General features: G+C 37.4%; 1 long non-coding RNA gene across 1 annotated transcript; it reads left to right on the top strand.

The window, feature by feature from the left end:
* Window positions 1–1,752: 1,752 nt before the first annotated feature.
* On the top strand, window positions 1,753–16,311 carry LOC139789852 (uncharacterized). The gene is made up of 2 exons (XR_011723265.1): window positions 1,753–2,008; window positions 12,863–16,311. It is a non-coding gene; the product is annotated as an uncharacterized lncRNA (long non-coding RNA).
* Window positions 16,312–20,760: the final 4,449 nt, after the last annotated feature.

Genomic DNA, 20,760 nt, shown 5'->3' with positions numbered 1-20,760 from the left:
GCTTTGATGACCTCTTCACAAACAACACAAAAATGTAAAAAAACAAGACAGGAATGGGAGTGGCATTGATGAATAGGCTACAGTTACCTTGCAGATGAAGAGCAACAAAAACAGGGGTGAAACAGATATACAAAGTTTCAGTAATGTTCAACAGAATTGCCTCTCTAAAATCTGTGTTACTGTAATTTATGCAAATTTAATCAATGTATGAGTTTCAGAGACTGTATTATGGGCTATTACTAAACTGATTATATAAAATAAAGAAATCCTTAAATCCAGATACTTTACTTTGGTTACCTTTCTTTTTCCCTGATAAAAAGTATATAATCTCTGTAGCACTAACATACACTAAATAAATGAGGTTTCAATAACTGTCTAGCCTTTGTAGCACAGAAAACAGTGTGTTAGGTCCTCCAAAACTCTAAGAAACATCTTGAATCTTTATGCTGACAGTTTTGCTTGCCTAGGATGAGATCATTTCCCAAAGAAGCTTATTTTGTATAAGCTGCAGTTGGATTATATCAGAATAATGACAGCATGATCATACCCTTCATACAGTGAAATTTTGGCCAGCATTAATTCTTGGTCCCTCTTTGGAGTCATGTCAAAGTTCACTGATTTTCAGTGCATTTAATAAATCCTAAAAGAAACACACTACAGATGGTAGGGCATAGTTCAAACATCTACATTCAGCCTATAATCTGCATACCATTGATACAGTATAATGGATCATTAGAGTACTCTGCTGCTGTACATTTAGAAGTCCTAAATCCATGGATCACAAACATAATAGACTATAACAGTGTCACCAAAGACTTTACAATCTATCCTACCAATGTTGATTTAGAAAACAGCATATTTCCACATTCATAACCCTGCAGCATATTAAGAAACCTTATGAAGTCTTAATGGACAGAAGCTATGGAGTATGAAAAACAGAAACATTATAATTCTTCTGGTTGGAAAAAGCATTTCTTTCTGCAAACATGTATCAAATGTGTATGAGCTATCAATTTTTTCCCCTTTAGCCGTGTCAAGACTTCCTGATAGCATAACAAGAGTGCAAAGTCTATAGGGTTGACTTTATATTAAGGTGCTAGATAAATCTTATGAATGGAAGCAAGCACTTAGTAAAGGTATCCCAAACAGTGTAGCGAAAATGGGATTAGAACCATTGCATGCAGCACAAAGTTCCTGTGATGATTTGTACCAAATATTTTGGTCCTTAGAATCAAAGAATCATAAAATCATTTTCATTGTTCATCTTTAACACCATCAATTCCAACTGTTAACCTAACACACTGCCAAGTCCACCACTAAACCATTTCCCTAGGTATGACATCTGCACTTTTTAAAAATACCTCCAGGGATGGTGACTCAACCACTTCCCTTAATATTATAGTCCAGAGAACAAAAACAATTTGTGCAGCTCAAATTTTCCCACTCATTATTAATTGGAAGAGTTTATTGGTTAATTCAGTCCCCACAGTTCAATCGATATATTCCCCCAATGAATTTCTATAAGGATATCTGTCTTCATCAGCTGTGAGTTAAGTTTTTCACTATAAAGGTTTTAACTTTCTTCACTTGTGGAAAAAGCAAGAAGCCTGACTCTAAGCCTCACTCAAAATTAAGGCCAGACTAAGTAAATGTAAATATGTCCTGGGGCATCCAGGCTGAAAGCCAAAGGTAGCCTCATGTGATAGTAATCTCAGTGTTCCTCTGACTACATAAACCTTTAGGGCTTGTATCAGCCTGGTAAGTTATTTTTGCTCCAGTGGATTCTTGACCTTAGCAATGACCTTGTCTCTAACCAGGCCTGAATTTACCCATGAGGATTTTTAACAGCTATAATAGCCTCCACTTGAGATGTGGGAGAGAAAGAAGGGAACTCAACAGATGTAAACTATTTTCTTCAGTACACATGGGAGTGACCTCAGTTCAGGTACACGAATTCCTGAATTTATGTTCAATGAGGGTATGTAAAAGACTACCACCCTTTTCCCAGGTAAGTAACAGACACTTCCTTTTCAGCTGGCAAGTATTTCTGTGTTTTCACTGCACAAGTATTTGCATCTGCAGTAGCAACCCTCTGCAACACATTAGATCAGAGATGCGGAAAAAATGGACTTAAAAGACTTACAGTAGCTGATTTTCTTTCTTCTGGTACTGTTTCTCCTTTGGTCCAGCTGAAATTTATGAGTAAGCTTCTGAGATTTTGATTTCAGAGACTTGCAAAAGAAATTTGTTCTGGGACTGAGACCATGCGTGTCAGATAACAAATTTAAATGGCTGGCGTACAATGTACATGGGCCAGAATGTAACGCTTGACAATGGAAAACCTGACAAAATCATAAGTGGTCCTAGTGGGCAATACTATAATCGAGTGTTATTATGCCAGGTTTCAAAAAATGTATATTACTCAAGAACAGAAATTACTGTTTGGCAGCCCAGGAGCCTGTAATGCATTAAATAAACTATAGGTTCTGACTAAGATTTGCATGCCTGTCTGAGAATATGTAAATGTGACAGTTTCCCTCCTGGAAAAAAGTAGAATCCCTAATGAACCAAAGGGCCAAACATGCAAATAAACCTCATGATTCACACATGCGTCTCTCATTTAATTTTTCAAAATATATTTTGCATTTTGATTATGCTACAAAATGCAGCATGGAAGGCAAAGAAGTGAGAAAAATAGAAGTGTATGTACAACATATTTTTCATATCAAACAATATGATTTACTTTCATCATTTGAGTAGTAACAAATAACTGCAAGTACATACTTTGAATGCCTTCCAGGTATTTGTAGTCAAGCTAAAAAAAAAAAAGTGATGTTGTTTATACTTGCACTAACATCAGCTGTAGGACTGATTTTTCTCTCAATCACTCCAGCTTTCCTCTGGTATAATACTAGTTTTGACTTGAGCAGAATTGTACTTGATTTTTACAGAAGTAAGTGAGAGGAGAAGCATGCATCTGATGCCTCTGCTGTGGCAGAACTCAACCAGTTCTCTTTGTATATGTCTATGCCATTCAATGTAAAATTCAGAATTATTTATTTAGAACATCAGATACATTCAGAAATGCAAAGACTCTCCAAGTAGGAAACTCACACAGAAAATATCTCTTAGTGCATCACTGAGCAATGTACAGAACCTAGCATTAACAGGTGTAAGCAGAAAGTGTTTAACTGGCACTTGTCCTTCTCACGGTCAGCAAAGATGAAGGAAAGTAAAGTAAAATATCCTTCTTGAAAATTGTTCTAAGGGAGCACACAGCAGATGTCCTCTGGCAAATCTGGTTGCAGAGTTTTTAAGACACACATTTGCTCAGCCCTCTGGCTCAGAGCCTTTAAGCTATTCTGCCTCTAAAAACGTGACAGAAAAAGTCTTGTTGTACTTCATCACTTCAGCTCACAGTTAAACCTAGTCATGTAATTCAGTGCAATTTACTTCCAACTTACTGCTGAAAAGTGTGTATTTCTGCTATCTACTCTGTAGGAGTAAGAAGAGGGGGAAGGCGGGTAGGTTGGGTTGTGGTAACATCTTAAGCTGCAATGAAAAGGCTCACCAGGACATGCTTCTGAGCACCCATACACTGGTATGTTATTAATCCCCAACATATCTGCAGGGCAAAATTGCCTTGTAATTTGTTCACCTATGGTATATTTACCCAAATAAGGATTAGAACATTTCATTTGTTCACAGAATCACAGAATGATGCAGGTTGGAAAGGACCTCTGAGATCATGTCCAAACCTTAATCCAGTACCACTGTGGTTACCAGACCATGGTACTAAGTGCCACATTCAATCTCTTTGTACAACCTCCAGGGACAGAGAATCCACCACCTACCTGGGCAGCCCATTACAATGTCTGATCACCCTCTCTGTGAAGAATTTTTTCCTAATATCCAACTTAAACCTCCCCTGACAGAGCTTAAGTCCATGTCCTCTTGTCTTACCGGTACCTGCCTGGGAGAAGAGCCTGACCCTTCCCAGCTACAACCTCCTTTCAGGGAGTTGTAGAGAGTGATGAGGTCTTCCCTGAGCCTCCTCTTCTTCAGACTGAACACCCCCAGCTCCCTCAGCCCAAAGGCTATTTCCCAATCAGCTCTAAGGGTATACAAATAATAACCCAAGCAACACCAAAGAATGTGATTTTTTCCATAACTGTCAAATAATGACAACAAGAAGCAGAGACAAATATCATCCCGAAATTAATCATACAGAATGGATCACAGCAAATGTCCTTTCTGCCCAAAAGATGCATTTCATTTTCCTATCTTTATTCACATACAGATTCAGGCAGAGAAAGCTGCCTCCAAAAGCCATTTCTTTAAGATACCACAAAATAGAAAGGTTAATAGTTAACGCTGCTAAGTGTTCCATTATTAAAACTGCTTTGCCTTGCAATACCAGGACAAATGGAAAATGAAAATTAGCCTAGACATCTTCAGCATCACAAAGGAGATTCAAAGTCTCCAGGGTTGTCATTCCAGCATCTTTGCATGATAATCAAGCAGGTTTTGTGTACTTACTGTAGTTAATGCCACCTCTTCCCATTTTCATTTTGTTGCAAGCACAGAAAATACAACCAATAACGTGCATGTTCTTTTTACTTTGAGGGGAGGAAAGGGGAAAAAAAAAAGAATTTAATTGACAGATAAAACGGATGTAGAAGGGTAATTTCATTTTCCATCAGAAGTAAGGTTTTATGTTGGGAATTAAATTAACAGCACATGAAATTGGCTTTTCCTAAGTTCATATTTTTTAAACTTTTTTATAAGAAGAAGAAGAAGGAGAAGAAGAAAGGAAAAGACCCCCAAACCAAGGTAGAGTAGTAAAAAGCCTGACAGTGAGCACAGATGATTTTCAAAGACAATAAAACTTCTCCAGTGCAGTGTAGTTGTGGGCCTGCTTGCTTTTCAATAAGTCTTTATTTTCTGCTTCTGTGATACTAAAAAGTTGTGCTTATAAATGTTTCCTGATTGCTGTGTGTGATGTTCCATCTTCTGACACCAGCTGGTTTCAAGCTGCACATCCTACCCCACATCTTTTCTTCTCTTTCCCAGCTTGTTCAAGTTACATGCAGGTTCTGGTTTATCTTAGTAGTTAATACATTTGTATTCACATAATTTTTTACTTCTGTTTGGCTAGGCAAATCTCTATTGGAATACCAATATATGTGGATTTCCATATTGTCATCACTGACAAAACAGCTACATGAGAGTGAGAAAAATCTAGGCAATGATCAAGAAAAATATGCAGAAAAGGGAAACATAATTTTGAAATCACAAAATATGGTGCTTTCCCCCCCTCCCATTTTTAATGCATAAAAGTGAATTTAATGAAAAAACCTTTACTAGTGCTCTGCTGAGGAGAAACACAGAGAGTATTTGTAAAGAAATCCTTGATAATTTATACACGCAAGTGGGAAAATCAACTATGAGCCAAGCAAAGACAAAAATGCATGTTCACACACACACACACACTCGATATATGCCCACTAATAAACAAAACAAAACCCATACCCATAGATTATGGCAAATAATGATGAGCAGCATAAAAATCAGCTAAAAGCTGATTGATTTTGAAAATTCTTGTCTTATTGGTGAGTTGAAAGCAAGTGTTTACAGGCTTAGTCACACAACAATAATATTTTATTAGAATTAATTTTATTATTTCAAAATCTGGTATTGTGTTTCACAAGCAAAACAACCTTTAATACCAGAAGGTCAAATTTTGCAACACATTTGCTTGGAACTAGATTTCTGTTCACCCTCTCAAGAAATTTAGCAGAAATACTATTGTTTTCAGATGTATCTCACAACTTCAAATGCTCCTGAGCAGAATTCTTAGGCAAATTTTTGTATGTACACAAGTCACTGATTTCTTAAATACATAGAGATGGTCATCATAAGCAGTCTGATAGATTCCAGTGGGTGATAGACAAACATATGTATGCCTTTGCAGTGAGCTGCCATTGGCCAGATGCCAAACACCCACCCAGATGCTCCCTCACTCCCCTCCTCAGTGAGACAGGGGGGAAAAAATAGGATGAAAAAGCCTGTGGGTCAAGGCAAAGGCAGGCGGATCGTTTACCAGTTACCATTGCACACCCTGCTCAGGGAAAATTAATTTAATCTATTGCCAATTAAAATAGACTCAGGTAGTGAGAGACTAAGGCAAAAAATGAAAACAGTACCTCACCAATCTTTTTTTCACTCTGAGCCTCTACATTAAGTGCAGCAGGAGGGTGGAGGTGATTGCAATCTCTATACGAGCTTTTCTCACTGCTGCTCCTTCCTTGCTCCAGAGTAGTTCTTTGCCACATGCTACAGTCTCTTCCACGAATATGCATCTGCTCCTATATGGAGTTCTCCGCAGGCTTCAGTGTAGAAAACTGCATTGTCCTGTGCCCAGGGCTGCAGGAGAACCCCTGTGCTGGGGGCTGGAGCAACTCCTCCCCCATCTCCTGGTCTCTTTATGGTGTCCACAATGTGGTGTCTTTCATCTTTTTTCCCACTCACTCCTCTGCTCATCTGACATTTTTTTACCCTTTCTTTCTTAGATATTTTTTCCCAAGAGGCATCACCAGCCTCACTGGCAGGCTCAGCTGCAGGTGGGACTGTTGTGAAACTGGCTAGAACCATCCGGAAAGATCTGGAAATGGTTTTGTCTGGCACAAGACAACCCCATCCTGGCCTCGGAGAGGCCACCTTTGCAGCCTCTGTGTGTATTTCTATACATATATGCTGGTGTGTTATTCCATATCTAACACCCTGTGGAGACAGGCTCTGATTTCATGTGATGGGGCAGGATCAAAACGGCCATATAAGCACCACACATCTGAGAAGGAGGCATGCCTTTTTTTTAATGAAGTCCATGGCTATATTGCCCTTGATCAGAATGGTGATGTCTTGGTGAAGACTTGATCAGGGCTGGTAGGTGAGACTTACTAAGACAGGCTGATGGATGTAAAAGATGTTCATACTCAATGTGAGTTGTGATTTTCATGCTCAATGACACTAGTCCTGGTAAATTCAAAGAACTCTGGGCCACGTCTCTCCAGCAAACATGTGCCAATTTATAAAAAAAATATAATCAGATATGCCAGTTACACATATCACTTTTACATGTTGTAGTTTTATTTTTCTTCTAACTATTCACGTGATCATACAAACACTGACTCCCATGATTAGCTCCTTTTTGATGCTTATGTGAATATTGATACAATTTCTGATATCACTGTAAAATTGAATGTCTTTGATTTAAATGCAATTCAGATAACCTTGGTAATTTCCTAAGGCGGTCAGTTACTGCCAGTGGAGAAACTAGGTATATGTGAAGGCCACCACATTATCATGGCTTGATTTTTGGAGTCAGCTTCTGCTGAGCATTTATATGACATTAGTATTTATATGGTGAAAGTGAACCAGAGCAGTGAGCAAAGGCTTATGGGTAAAGCTTAATGGAGGTGTCTCAACAGGGAACTTCACTTCTTCTATATTCCTTCTACTACATCAGTGAATGCATCAGTGATGATAAGAAGAGTAAAGGAAGTGTTTGGGGTTGAGTCACCATCCCTGGAGGCATTTAAAAGCTGTTTAGATGTGGTACTTAGGGACATGGTTTAGTTGTGGAACTTATAGTGTTAGGCTGGACTTGATGATCTTAAAGTTCTTTTTCAGCCAAAACAAAGCTACAATACTATGTAGACAAATGAACACACCATTGAGATTTTAGGCATTGCCCTCTCTTCCCTCTCAGCAGACATAAGGTGCTGGCTAGTTCCTACATGTCTCTCTGGGACACTTGCAACATGCACAATAGCTTTTGTTTAGATCTAGTATAAGCTGATTTTATGGAGAAAGTGTTAGTGGCTTAATTTGATTTTTTTGGATGTAACATTAGAGAGCATTTATATTTTGATATTCAAAACTCTGCACTTTTTTCACTCTTCACCTTTGTTTCTCCTTAGAAAAGTGACAGCTGGTATTCTGTGAACAGATTTAAACATGTTCTGATAACTTCAATGAGGATGATTCAGTTGCTGGGTACTGGCTATAAAGACAAAAGGTGGGATTCATCTGCCTTAATTCTGAGAATCATGCCTTAGAAACAATAGATGAAAACTGACACCTCCAAAGAGAAAATATTCTAACTCCAGGACAAGCGTCTAAAAGAGATTAAAAAAAATTTGTCTAGAAGTATTTCTTCCCAATTATTAAAAAGAATTCTTATCATAATTATTTTAGATATTAATAACTAATTTTTAGAGATAGAATCATAGAATGTTTGAAAGGGACCTTGAAGATCATCTGGTCCAATGTTTCTGCATGGGCAGGGGCACCTCCCCCTGGACCTTTATATTAAATTCTTGTTTTGATAGACAATTTTTATTTGGGGGTTGGAGAAGTAAAGAAGGCAGAAATTTTCCTGGTGCTCCCAGCCCCCATGCAAAAAACAGAACAGGAATATGTACTGTTAGTGGGGAAAATGTGTGCAGATGTCCCTCTCAGCAAAAATTTCTTTATGGAAAGAGTGGTCAAGCATTGGAACAGGCTTCCCTGCAAGCTAGTGGTGTCACCATCTCTGGAGGTGTTCAATAAACATGTGGATGTAGCAGCTGAGGACATGATTTAATTGCCTGGTGGTGCTGGGTTGATGGTTGGACTCAATGATCATAGAGGTACTTTTCAACCTTAATTATTCCATGATTGCCTCATGGTTAGATAGACTAAGTAGGATGCAACTACATGCTTCTTCCACCATGTCTACTTTACAAAATGAAGATTTTCTAGAGAACAATTGACAGAATGGAACAAACTCTGGTAGAATTTAAGAACCTACACAAAATTTGCCATGTTGCTTGCTGAGATTAAATGTTTATTTTGCCCCACTGTCTCAATTTGGGTAATCTTTCAAAAGATGAATATAAACTGCTACCAAAATGAACTAATATTCTTGGCATGTAAAACTCTGACTGAAAAAAGGATGAGAGAGATGAGCAAATCATGTCAATCATGTTACTTAATTCATTGCTGTCTTAAATATAGGCAAATGGATGACACTGAGAGCACTATGCAGCTAGCCTCCATAATCAAACACACAGAATCATCCTCTGATATCGTAAAGGACCTCTGGTATTATAAATTCCAACCCATATAATGAGAGATGAATTCTAGTTTCTAAGCATCTTTAGATTTTCTCATATTCCCCTCTTTATATTCTCATACACATATAAAAAAACATCTACTAATATATATACGTAAATGTATATAGTTACATTTGTATGTGTATATACTCATGTATATGCATAAATAGATCTTATGCATAAAATTGCTCTTGTTTTTCCAGTATTATAGATAGGATCAGTCAGGAGGAACAAAAACCATGATGATAAAATGTTTTTATTAGGGAAAAAAAAAAGAGCATGAGAAGAAGAGACAAGAAGATAAAGAAAGTCAGGAAAAAAAAAAGAAAAAAAAAAAAAAGAAAGAAAAAAGAAAAAGCCAGTGTGAGATGGAGGTATGCATTTTAGGGTGACTGCATTCTGAGAGAATAAGAGCTTTATCTTGATTTCAAGCTCTCCCAACAATAAGGAATAGCATCTCAGAAAATGGGACTTCTTTTTACTTTTGCTGACCGACTAAAACAAAATAAAACACAGTACAAGAAAAAAAAAAAATCTCCATTGCTGAGATATTTCCTTTTTCTTACCTTTCTGCTGATAAGAGCTCTCAGTGTTTCTGGATAAGATACTTCATTGTCTTCCACAAAGACATAAGAAGAGAGGGGAAAAAACAATGCCTTTTGTTAGAAAGGAAACTAACTGCAATTTGAAGAGAGATTGTAATAGACAGTATTGCTGAAGGCAAACAGAAACTAAAAAGTAAGCTCTTTAGAATATTATCCTTCCTTAACATTTTGATAAAGTTCTGTTAAATGGGAGCCACTTTTGCCTCTGCAGCACTTTAATTTCCTATAATCATCTCTGATGGAACAGATGATACACACAGTTACCCCAGGTATTGTTTAAGTGGGGACTGAATTACTTTTATACTATCACTAAATGATTGGAAAAAGGAAGCAAAACATGTTTTCAGCATTGCTCTGCTTCCATGCTGCAAGCGTAGCACAGTGATGCTCTCTCTCACTCTGTTTAAACTGCGTTCCAGAAGTATTCACAACTCAATTTTTTTCAACGCCATTAAAAAGAATGTACAAGTGACATTGGGTGGAAAGTAGAGGCAATGTTCATTATCAGGCCCAAAAGAAAAGGATGTTTTCGAGAGAAAACCCGCAAACTACAAGACTTTGAGGAATTTGCTAGTTATCTTCTCCACTTGGGTGATTTTAGGCTTTGCTTCCAAATTGAAACACCATTTTCTGAACAATAATGCTATACATATTTTTTTGACATCACAAAAGAGTGCTTTTAAGACATAAAAATTTATTTCCCTTATGTAATCAAAACCAAAACTCTATAAATTATAATGCAATATACAGTCCAATTCCTCTATTCAATGCATTTAAATGGTATGTGCTGATTATGCTCTTAGTCATTTATGTTAAATGTCTAATGAAAAGCTCTTTGAGTCTGGTTTAACCCATATTAAATGCCCCAGTGGTGCCCCTGGAATTAATAAAATACGAAGAAAATTAATCCTATTCTTTGTTCCCTTTATACATTTTAATAAATTATACTGTATCTTCGTAATGCATTTATGTTTCAGACAAAATGCCAAATGGTTTGATCCTTTCAACAAAAAGCCAAGGAACAAATTTGCACATTAAAATACAGAGTGATTCAACAATTCAAGAGTGTTTTCCAGAAGATGATGTGTTTTCTGTTTCTTAATAACTTTGGTTGACAATTTCTTCATTGTGTGTAAGCAAACTCTGTTGAAAGTTTGCTGAGTTTATTATTTTCTTTTCTTTCCCTTTGTACACTTCAACAGACACAATTTTCAACATGTAAGAGATCCCAGAGCATAATTGTTAGTACAAGGGCTTCAGTAAGCCGCCAATTGACAGCTCCAGAGGTAGCCAAAGCCTTATTTGGAAGACTCAGGGTGTCCTCTCTGTGTCTTACTCACGTAGAACCATAGTGGTTCAGCATTAGAACTGACCGCCAGAACTCACCTAGTTTCTCTTTCAAGTCTCAAGTCAAATATTATGGCCAGACAACTCCTGAGAGATGTTTTTAGAATGTTCAAGGACCAGGATTGCACAAACTCCATAAATCATCAGTTTCTTTCACAGTTCCAACAGCTTTCCATTGCATCTCTCTTTCACAGGGTAATTTCTCTGTATGCAGAATCAGATGGCTGTTTCTTGTTCTTTTCCCAACAACATGAAAAAGGGAACAGAGGCCATGCAGAGGGACCATGACAGGTTTGAGAGGTGGGCCTCATGAAGTACAGTATGTCCAAGTGCAAGCCTCTTCATCTGGGCTGGGGCAAAGACAAGTACAAAGAAAGCCTGGTGATGGATAGATTGAGAAAAATCTTGATGGACTTGGGCAGTATTGGTTGATGAGAAGCTCAATTTGAGCTTACAAGTATGCTTACATTTCAGAAAACCAAACATGTCCTGGGCTCTATCAAAACAAGTATGACCAGCAGGTCAAGGGAGGTGAATCTAGATTTGTGGCTAGACTGCACCTGCAGGACTGTGTCCAATCCACCTACACAGGAAGGATACAGAGCTTTTGGAGTGAGTTCAGCAGAGGCCACAAAGTTGATCAGAGGGCTGGAGCACCTCTCTTACAAGGACAGGCTGAGAGAGTTAGGGCTGTTCAGCCTGGAGGAGAGACAGTTCCAGGGAGATCTTATAGTGGCCTACCAGGAGCTGGATGGGCTAAACAAAAGATGGAGAAGGACTTTTCACTTGGGGGTGTAGTGACAGGACAACGGATAATGGTTTTAAAATAAAAGAGGGTAGATAGACTATAAGGAAGAATTTCTTTATGGAGAGCCCAATGAGGCACTGGCTCAGGTTGCTCAGGCAAACTGTCCATGTCCCCTCCCTGGAAGTGTTCAAGGCTAGGTTGAATAGCTCTTGAAGCAACTTGGTCTAGTGGGAGATGTTGGGACATGATGATCTTGAAGGTCCCTTCCAAACTAAACCATTCTATGAAAATGGTATCCTCTTTTTGGCTCCACTGTACGCAAACTTTTAAGCGGTTTCAAGACTCAGTACTTCAGTGTTGAGTTGTCATCATCCAAATATAAAGTTTAATGAAGTGTAGTTTCTGTAAATTTAAGACAGATGTTAAGCAGAATAATGTCAATGACAACAACAATGATGTAACCACCTCAACAAGAAAATGAAACAAGAGATGGAAATACTTATGTTAACTGAATTCAAGATATGGGAATTAGACTGTAACTAATGATTGTTTATGTGTTTGCAGAGAAGTGTGTTCAGGAAATAAATTACAGTTAAGTATGCTCCACTTAATCCCAATTACTAAAACATTCCTTTAAAAATTCCTAAGACATTCCTGGAATAGGAAAAATCTCCATCTATAGAACTAACCTGTACTGTTACAGGATTTCTGCTTCTTCATTTAAAAGAGAAATAGTATATATTTGATTTTAATCCAATAGTGGTCTAAGTAGGAAAGTATTAGCACTACTAAATATGACTTTTGGACTAAATCTTATGGGAAATGAGGAATAGCAATGAGAGTTAATGTTAGAGAGGACCTAGATACTATGGACTTAGCTGGTTCACGAAAGAAGAGTGGCTTTTTTTTTTTTTAAGCTTCCTGCTTAAAAATAGGAGACCTCAAGGTCAGTGACTTCTTCACAGGAGGAAAGATGTTCATGTTTTTCTCAGTTTTCACCTTAGGAGCATCTGAGATTCTGATAGCTTGATACTTCTGTTTCTGAAGACATAGAAGACAACATAAAAAAAAATATTCAGCATAAACTTCCAGATATGCCTGAAGAGGTCTGGGATCCTGGAAGTTTTTCCAGACCTGAAAACTCTTCACTGAAAAACAAGGTTGCTAGAAGCAATGAGAACTATGGTGTTAATTTAAATTTCTTCAGTGGGGATCCCTGAAAATCTGTATCTTCAAGCACACTGTTGCAAATCTGGGATCCTGAAAAAGAAACTTTGTGTCCAGTAAAAAAGAAAAGAGAACAAACAAAAACCAACCAATCTTGTAACTGTACTTCTACCCTCATAAATTTGGAGTCTCCTAGTTTCTCATTTGGTCAACTATGTCCATGCCACCAATAAACTGAATGTAGGAAATTTGTCTCTAATATCCACTGTGGCAGCTGTAAAAATCTTACAAGCACATTTAACTTCAGAATGCTTATTTTTAAGAGCTGCTGATACGAGACAGGTTACTTATCTGTTGTAATGAAGGATATCTTAGCTTGAGAGAATTTTAAAAATACAAAGTTTGGATATAATACTGGCTTGTTAGTTGTAAACACTCCCTTTCTTGTAATGTTTTAGCTGGTATTGATTGAGAATGTGGAAATGAAGTTGTCAGAAGTGGGAAGTTAGGAAGTTATATGCTGGGCCATCTGTATGCCATTCCTGCTGGGTGTAGCTGTAAACTGTAGTGCATAAAACTGGTATGAATGCTTCTGTGGTCTAATGGAAATAATGGAGAATACCCCAAGAAATTCAGGGAAATTGTTGGTGGATATGAATGGAATATAAGCAGAATCATTTGTTGCATAGAAAATACCTCTTCTTGCCCCATGTGATAGATAATGATTGGAATAAGAATGCTAAGGAATGCATGAAAGAAATAATAATAATAAAAAAATCTCCCTGTGCCATGCATTCTACCTTCCTTATGAACCCATGCTCCAAACCACTGTCATAGGCAGGTGGCTCATCCTGAAGATGAATCAGCAGCAGCTCATAAACATCTGCAAAGACCTGGCACAAGCTTTCCCAGTATGCTTTTGCCAGCTCACTAGTCAACAAATAGAACTTTGTAGCAGGTTGGGAGTGCAGGGTCCAATCACCCGCAGAGGTTTTGTATAGAGAAAAAGTGGGCCACATAGTCTGATGCTTTTATAATAGGTCTTGCCACTCCAGATCTACCTGAATATTCATCCACAGTCATGCTCCATACTCCCTCCCTCCATGCCATGTTACAATTGCCTTCCATAGGGCATCACTCACCTTTTCTTTGTAGCTGTAAAATAAATGATTTGGGCTGAAGTGTTCTGTTGGGCACAGAACAGATGGTACTAGCCACAGAATAAAACAGCAACACCTGGTTTCAGATACTTAGGCAGCAAATTCCCTGCCCCCAAAGTCATGGCTCATTATTCAGTCCAGATAATGGACCATTCATACAGACTTCTTCTATTTAAATCTCAGTTCTGAAACAAATCAGGCTTTCCAACTCCCTCTGCAGATCCAGCTTTGCCTTGGCTACATCTGTCTCCAGCTGTTCTCTGGATGGACTTTTCCATACATTTGAAATCCTTTCCTAGTAACAAAGATATGCAGCTGTAGCTATTTCAAGCTGTTTTCTGTGTAATAGTCCCAGCAGATGTTTTCACTTCAGTGGTCTCCTGTTGAGCTACTATTTAAAAAAAAAGTTATTCTCCAGTCTCCTATCTTCATTCATTAGACCTGTCATCTTTTGAATCAAGTTTTAAATTTTTCTTTTCTGCTACTTATTATTTGACACTTCTGCATAATGTATTGTGTTTACCCTGAATTCCTTTACAGCAGTTGACGTGATATATTTACTAAGTAGATCTAAACTGTAGACTGAGGATCAACTAGAAACCACAAGACCTCTTTTGTGACTCTAGATGTTGTAGAGGTGGTCATATTTCCCTGTACTGCAGGTTTCTTCATTATGTCTTGCAGTTCATTATCAGAATTCCAACTTCATATATAGAATCATGGGATGTGGCAGGGGATACATATATGTCAAAATTCAGAAAAGTAGATCACACCCACAACTGGAAACTTGATCTTTCTTTTGGAAATCTGGACCTAACATTTGTGTTGAAGAGACATTAGGAACAGTAATTGTGTTCTCTCCGTTACTGAACATAATAATTGTGGATTTTTTGTTTTCACCCTCAAAAGAAATGATCAATATTAGAAATATATTTGGTTTTTTCAGGATCTTTAAAAGCAAAAAGAATCACATTGTTTTAATGTCCCAGCCCTTCTGATTAGGGCTGCCATGGAGGTTTGGGCATCTTTCCTAGTCAATGAACTTATGGGGGTAAATCTGCAATGACATCATTTTCTGCCTACCTCTTGCAAACATAGTAAAAAAAATCCAGCAGCCATTCTTGGGGAATAAATTAATCCAATCATACCTTAACATATGGTCATCTCACTTTCCTCCAGTAAATTTCCCCAGAAAAAAACCCCCAAAGAGTGTGCACAGCTCCACAGCTGATAAGGGAACTGCATTCCCATTATGTACTGTCTAGGCATGCTTGAGAAGAAAGATTTTAAAGACCCAGTATTTCTCACAGAAAAACGTGACTGAAAGGAATGTAAACTCTGCAAACCTTCCATATGTTATATGTGGGGAGGGGCTGTTTACTAGGGCTGTTTACTAGCAACATGATGAGCAGCAATAGAGTTAAACTAGGGCAGCTTAGATTTAAATCAGACATTAGGAAGAAGTTCTTTTCTATGAGGGTGGTGAAACACTGGCACAGGTTGCCCAGAGAGGTGGTGAAGGCCCCATCCCTGGAGACGTTCAAGGTCAGGCTTGATAGGGCTCTGAACAACCTACAGCCTGGTCTAGTTAAAGATGTCCCTGCTCACTGCATGAGGCTGGACTAGATTACCTTTAAAGGTCCCTTACAACACAATGTATTTTATGGTTCTGTGCCCGACTGGTCTGAGATAGCTTTAGGAAAGCTCCTTGCCTTCATCTGGCAACTTCTTTCAGCAGACCAGCAAGCCTTCCTAAGGTCTCCAAGGGCTCAAATGGCATATGGTTCTTCTACAGTTAAGTAAAAGGATGCTGAGTGATTTGCCAAATATCAGACAGGGAACTGTTTATAGGACTCATGAGACCTTGCTCCCAGTCTGAAACACTACCCATTAAGGAGACTCACTTCCTAAGGAATTCTTCACAAAGCTGGTATGCTTCACCCACCAGTAGCTAGGCATGACATCTTGCACCAAGATTTACTCCTCGGTGCTACATGACAGTTTGCAATTAAGGGGACTGCTTTTTTCCTCTGCTTCTCCCCTAAAATGAATTATGTGATTCTGCAGACTTTAATGATTTTCCTTTGCTCTTAATTGGATAATTAAACTCTGAGTTCAGATCACAACATGCTGCATTAATGATATCTATTTCATAAAAATGTCCATTTGTTTTCATTACATTATGTTTAGTAAGAGATGGTTAAAAAAGTTCTGTTAGTTCAGCTTTTTTCTTTCTCTTGGCCTCTTGTTAATTATTGCATATAGATCTGTAGACATAAGGACAACTATATATTGACATTAAAATATTAATAAAATATTTTTTCATTTTTAGAGAACAAAGTGAAGGTATACAAGCCCGTTGTCATTATTTTGCCATAACAGAAATGCCATGATTTTGTTTAACATTTTATGAAAGTTCAGACACAATCCATCTGATAGTTCAGATTTTGGGTATCATCTTTCAGAGCATTTTAAGAAAGAACCTTTTGAGTAATATTATTCATAAACACTGAGGAACAAAGCTAACTGAAAAAAAAATTGGTTGTGTTCTAAAATCCTGCCTCATATGTTTGTAGAATAATTTCCAAAAAGAAGATGGAATGTTTCATAGCACATCACTGATTCTGCCTTCATTATTTCCCATGAAGACTTAATTTCCCTCAGATGCTGAAACTCAAGGTAGAAGTAGCAGAAATTTTTTTCTCCATAGTATCGTAGTTTGGGGCTTTTTCCCTACATATTTGTTAGCATTATTTTCCTTTTGTTTATTTGTTTCTTTGTTTGTTTATTTCATTTTACAGTGCAGGAGAGCAGCAATTTTACATAATTTTTCAAAAATATAAAATTGAAAATTGTGAACCCAATCACACTAAAACCACAGAGAAAATTAAAGGGTACCTGTCCTGTGACTTTCATTTAAAATACCTCCTTGGCCTTGCCAGAAATTTGGCAGATAATCATCCTTTAGCATGACAACTCCATTAATGAACGCCCTCACTCTTTCACTTGCTGACTCATAGCAGGACACCTCTCTAGATTTTTGACTACTGTTAGTAAAAAACAACACATTTTCTAGTTTTTGATTTTTAACATGATTCAGATGCAAATGGCTGCACCGCTCCTCTGCTAAACCTATAGCATAGCTTTACTTACTGTTTCATACAATCTAAAATAACATTGTTATTGCTAGTGAGAGCTATTTTTATTTTATTTAAAAACGAAATTAATTAACGAATAAATAAGCGTGGGTCATAACAGCTTTAATAATCCTTACATTAGACTTTTAGCTGCATTCATTTGCATATGCACAGCACTTAGCACTTAGTCTTGAATGCTGTGTGGTACAAAGCATGAGTGCCTTTGAAGTGGCCGCATGCTGTAGGAGTGGCTAATTGTAAAACCCATGATGCCCAGATTCCACAGTGCCATTTATAATTCATGGTGCCAAGAGTTTTCAGTGACCGTCTTAGAGGCTTTTCATAAATCTTACATTATTTATAAAGCATAATATGATAGCACAGATACTTTGGGAATAGACAAAACCATTTGTGAATTAAAAAAATAGCCACATATTTTGATCCAAATTCCAAGATTTGCTAATGTGTTTAGAAAACGATTTTAGTCTTAAGTCGTATTCAGCCCCGTGCTTTGCAATTATGCACAACTAAGCAGTCATAATTTATGAAGCAGTAGAAGAACACACGGACTGAAGATTTCCATCTGACATCAGGCTATGGGGACAGGAACAGTGGTGGGGGAGGCCTCTGAAACCCATCTTGCTACTTGCCAATCTTATTTAAATGTTATTGCTGCCCAAATTGGAAAGATTAGCTAGTAATTAGCAGTTTCCCCACCAGTATAGATTCTTCATCTCAAAACAATCTTTGATAATGATCCTGTCCCTCCTCCCCGACAACTTCAGGGAAATTTCAGAGCCAAATATTAAACAGGCAGTTATGAAATTGTGCTCAACCACCTGTTCTCTTGACCCATGGCCGACTCACTTAACAAAGGACTGTATATCTCAATTAGGCCAGGTGATCTTTTAAATTGCCATTTCATAATTAGCATGCTTTCCCTCAAGCTTATACTCAAGCTCTTTTCCTGAAGATGCCTTCTCTGATGGAGACACGGATGTCAGTGATGCCCTGTCAAAAACTTATCTGAAAATTTAAGTGGTATGTTTGAAGAGTGATAAGGGACAGATGAAATCATCGGTAAGAACTTAAGATCAGCTATAGTGTGTCATACCAAAGACTCATTTAGAACAATATCCTATGCCTCAAACTGGCCAAAAATTGAAGTCCAGTAATGAGAATAAGATCAGGGTTGGTGTAAATGATATTTTTTTCGGTCCTTCTCAAGCTTGCAATAATTGCAGCTCAGAGATTTCTGAGCTAGAGATGGGTTCTACAGATGTAATTATCCTCAATGACCTTGTCCAATCTCCCCTTGAAATCATGCAAATGTCCAGATGTGACAAGATCCTGTGGCATGGAGTTCCACAACTTAATTAATGCAGAAAAAGTGAATAGAGAGTGATCATTCATTATTTCTCAGAAATTATCAAGCAAGGGTTAGAAGCAAAAATCCTTTTTTTCAAAAAGGCGACTGACGACAGAGTTGCTGCTATAACTTGTCAAAGATGGAAGTACCCACAAATTCTAAAACATATTGACATTATGGATGCATCTAACCATGGCTATTAATTGCTGTTGATTTAAATATAATTTTCAGCTCTAGAGGACCAGTCATTATTAGAAGATGGGAGGTTAAATAGAGAGATGAAAGTTGTCCCATTATTCACACTCCTTGTATACATGCAAGCACTTTATATATCTACCATTAGACAGTTTGGAAGCATGATTCAAATGGCTCTTGTCTTCTAGAGATTGTGGGTTTATAATCTAATACATGCTGCACTTCCATCTTCTATTGAAATGGCAAGGGAATATTTGACTGTGATGGTAGCAAATGAAAAGGAAGCAGTTTTGTGAAGTAGATATGCAGATTTAGGGCAAAATATTTGTCCTTTACCAGCTTCTATGAGATTCACAATCATTAAAAATAATTGTTGCCTTACAGATCCTTTAAGTTATTTGAAGAGGAGACAATTAGGGAACAAGACTGTCAGAGAAGCACTGTAGAATAAAGGAGTGAAAAATGGTATAAATAAGAAATATTATCTTCAGTGAAGGAAAAAGAGTCTAAAAGATTAGACAGGAAATCAAGCAGGATAGAATAAAGGAAATATTGGGGAAGGAAGGAAAGAGATAAAGGACCATTTGAAAAAAGAGGAAACAGAAAAGAAAATAGAGAAAACAGAGAGAAAAAGATGAGAAAAAATGTAGAATATAAATAAGAGCTGAGAAAAAAGAAAGAGAAGTGTTTCATGAATGAAATAGAAGGGTGAAATAAAGAAATAAGGAAATCAAAAGAAGAAAACAGAATTCTAAGCAAATCAATGCAGATTTCAGGTTGGTCCTGCTTTTAAGTTGGGGCTTGAACAAGATAACCTACAGAAGTCCCATCTAAACTTAGCTTGATTCCATGAACTAAAATATTGCCATGTTAAAATTTAAATAGTTTTGCATATGGTCACAATTGTGGAGATATTGATAAAACAACATTGTTATTTTATGTACTGTACTTTGTTATGTACAACTGGAAGTTTTTCTAAAAAGTTGCAGAAATTTCCCTGAACTGCAATACAAACCATAAAAAGAAGTTGTTTACCTTGAAAAAGTGAAGTATTCCAAAACAGCAACATTATTATATGCAGATAGTTCAATTTTTTTACTAGGTTATTAATTGGCAGGATTTTTAGAAAACTGATGGTCCATGAGCTAAAATACTTGAAATAATGAACTGAAAGATTTATTGCCCTCTACAATCAGTGTTACCCATTCTCTGAGTGTTTTTACCTACATAATTCCAGGCCTACAATCTCGAGTGTGTATTTGGAGACTGCTAATGGAAAAATATAACATGAGCACCGTTTTCCATTCTGTTTCCTAGCTCTTGGGATTCATTGCAATAAGACAGACTGAAATGAGAAACTTTTTCTTCTTTCCTTACTAACTACCAGAGAAGGACACAAGTACTTGCTTTTTTATTCCTCATAGCCAGGAATGTTCCTAAGTTTTTTCAAACAAAGCAGGTCATGAAGGAAGCAGATGAGATAGGTAATTGGACAAAGGAACTGAAAACAAACCTCATCAAATGCTAGATGTGTTGTAAACTCAGCAAAATACAAACACAGTGTACCAAAATTTGTAAATTATGTGGTAAATGGCTTTAGCTGAATGAATCTACACTCTGGTCACTGTTGTATCTTGAACAGAAATGTAGTCCAGAAAAAAAAAAAGCATTAGTGTCCTTGAAAAATGAGCAGTGTGCTTGTGGAAATCACCTCAGCCTCATCCTGTAACCTGTCTCTTTTTATCTGAGCATGAATAGAACAGTCTTCACAGTTCAGGTGGAATATAGAGAGAAAGTCTGCTGGAAGAACAGGACAACCTCCTCTTCCTCTTCTGCAAAGCAAGAATAGAGAATAGAAAAGATCTGGTCTGGAT

The sequence above is a fragment of the Heliangelus exortis genome, chromosome Z (genome assembly GCF_036169615.1).
Source record: "Heliangelus exortis chromosome Z, bHelExo1.hap1, whole genome shotgun sequence".
Classification (NCBI taxonomy): Eukaryota; Metazoa; Chordata; class Aves; order Apodiformes; family Trochilidae; genus Heliangelus; species Heliangelus exortis.
Note: the sequence above shows the minus strand (reverse complement) of the source record. Positions and strands in the feature narration are given on the sequence as shown.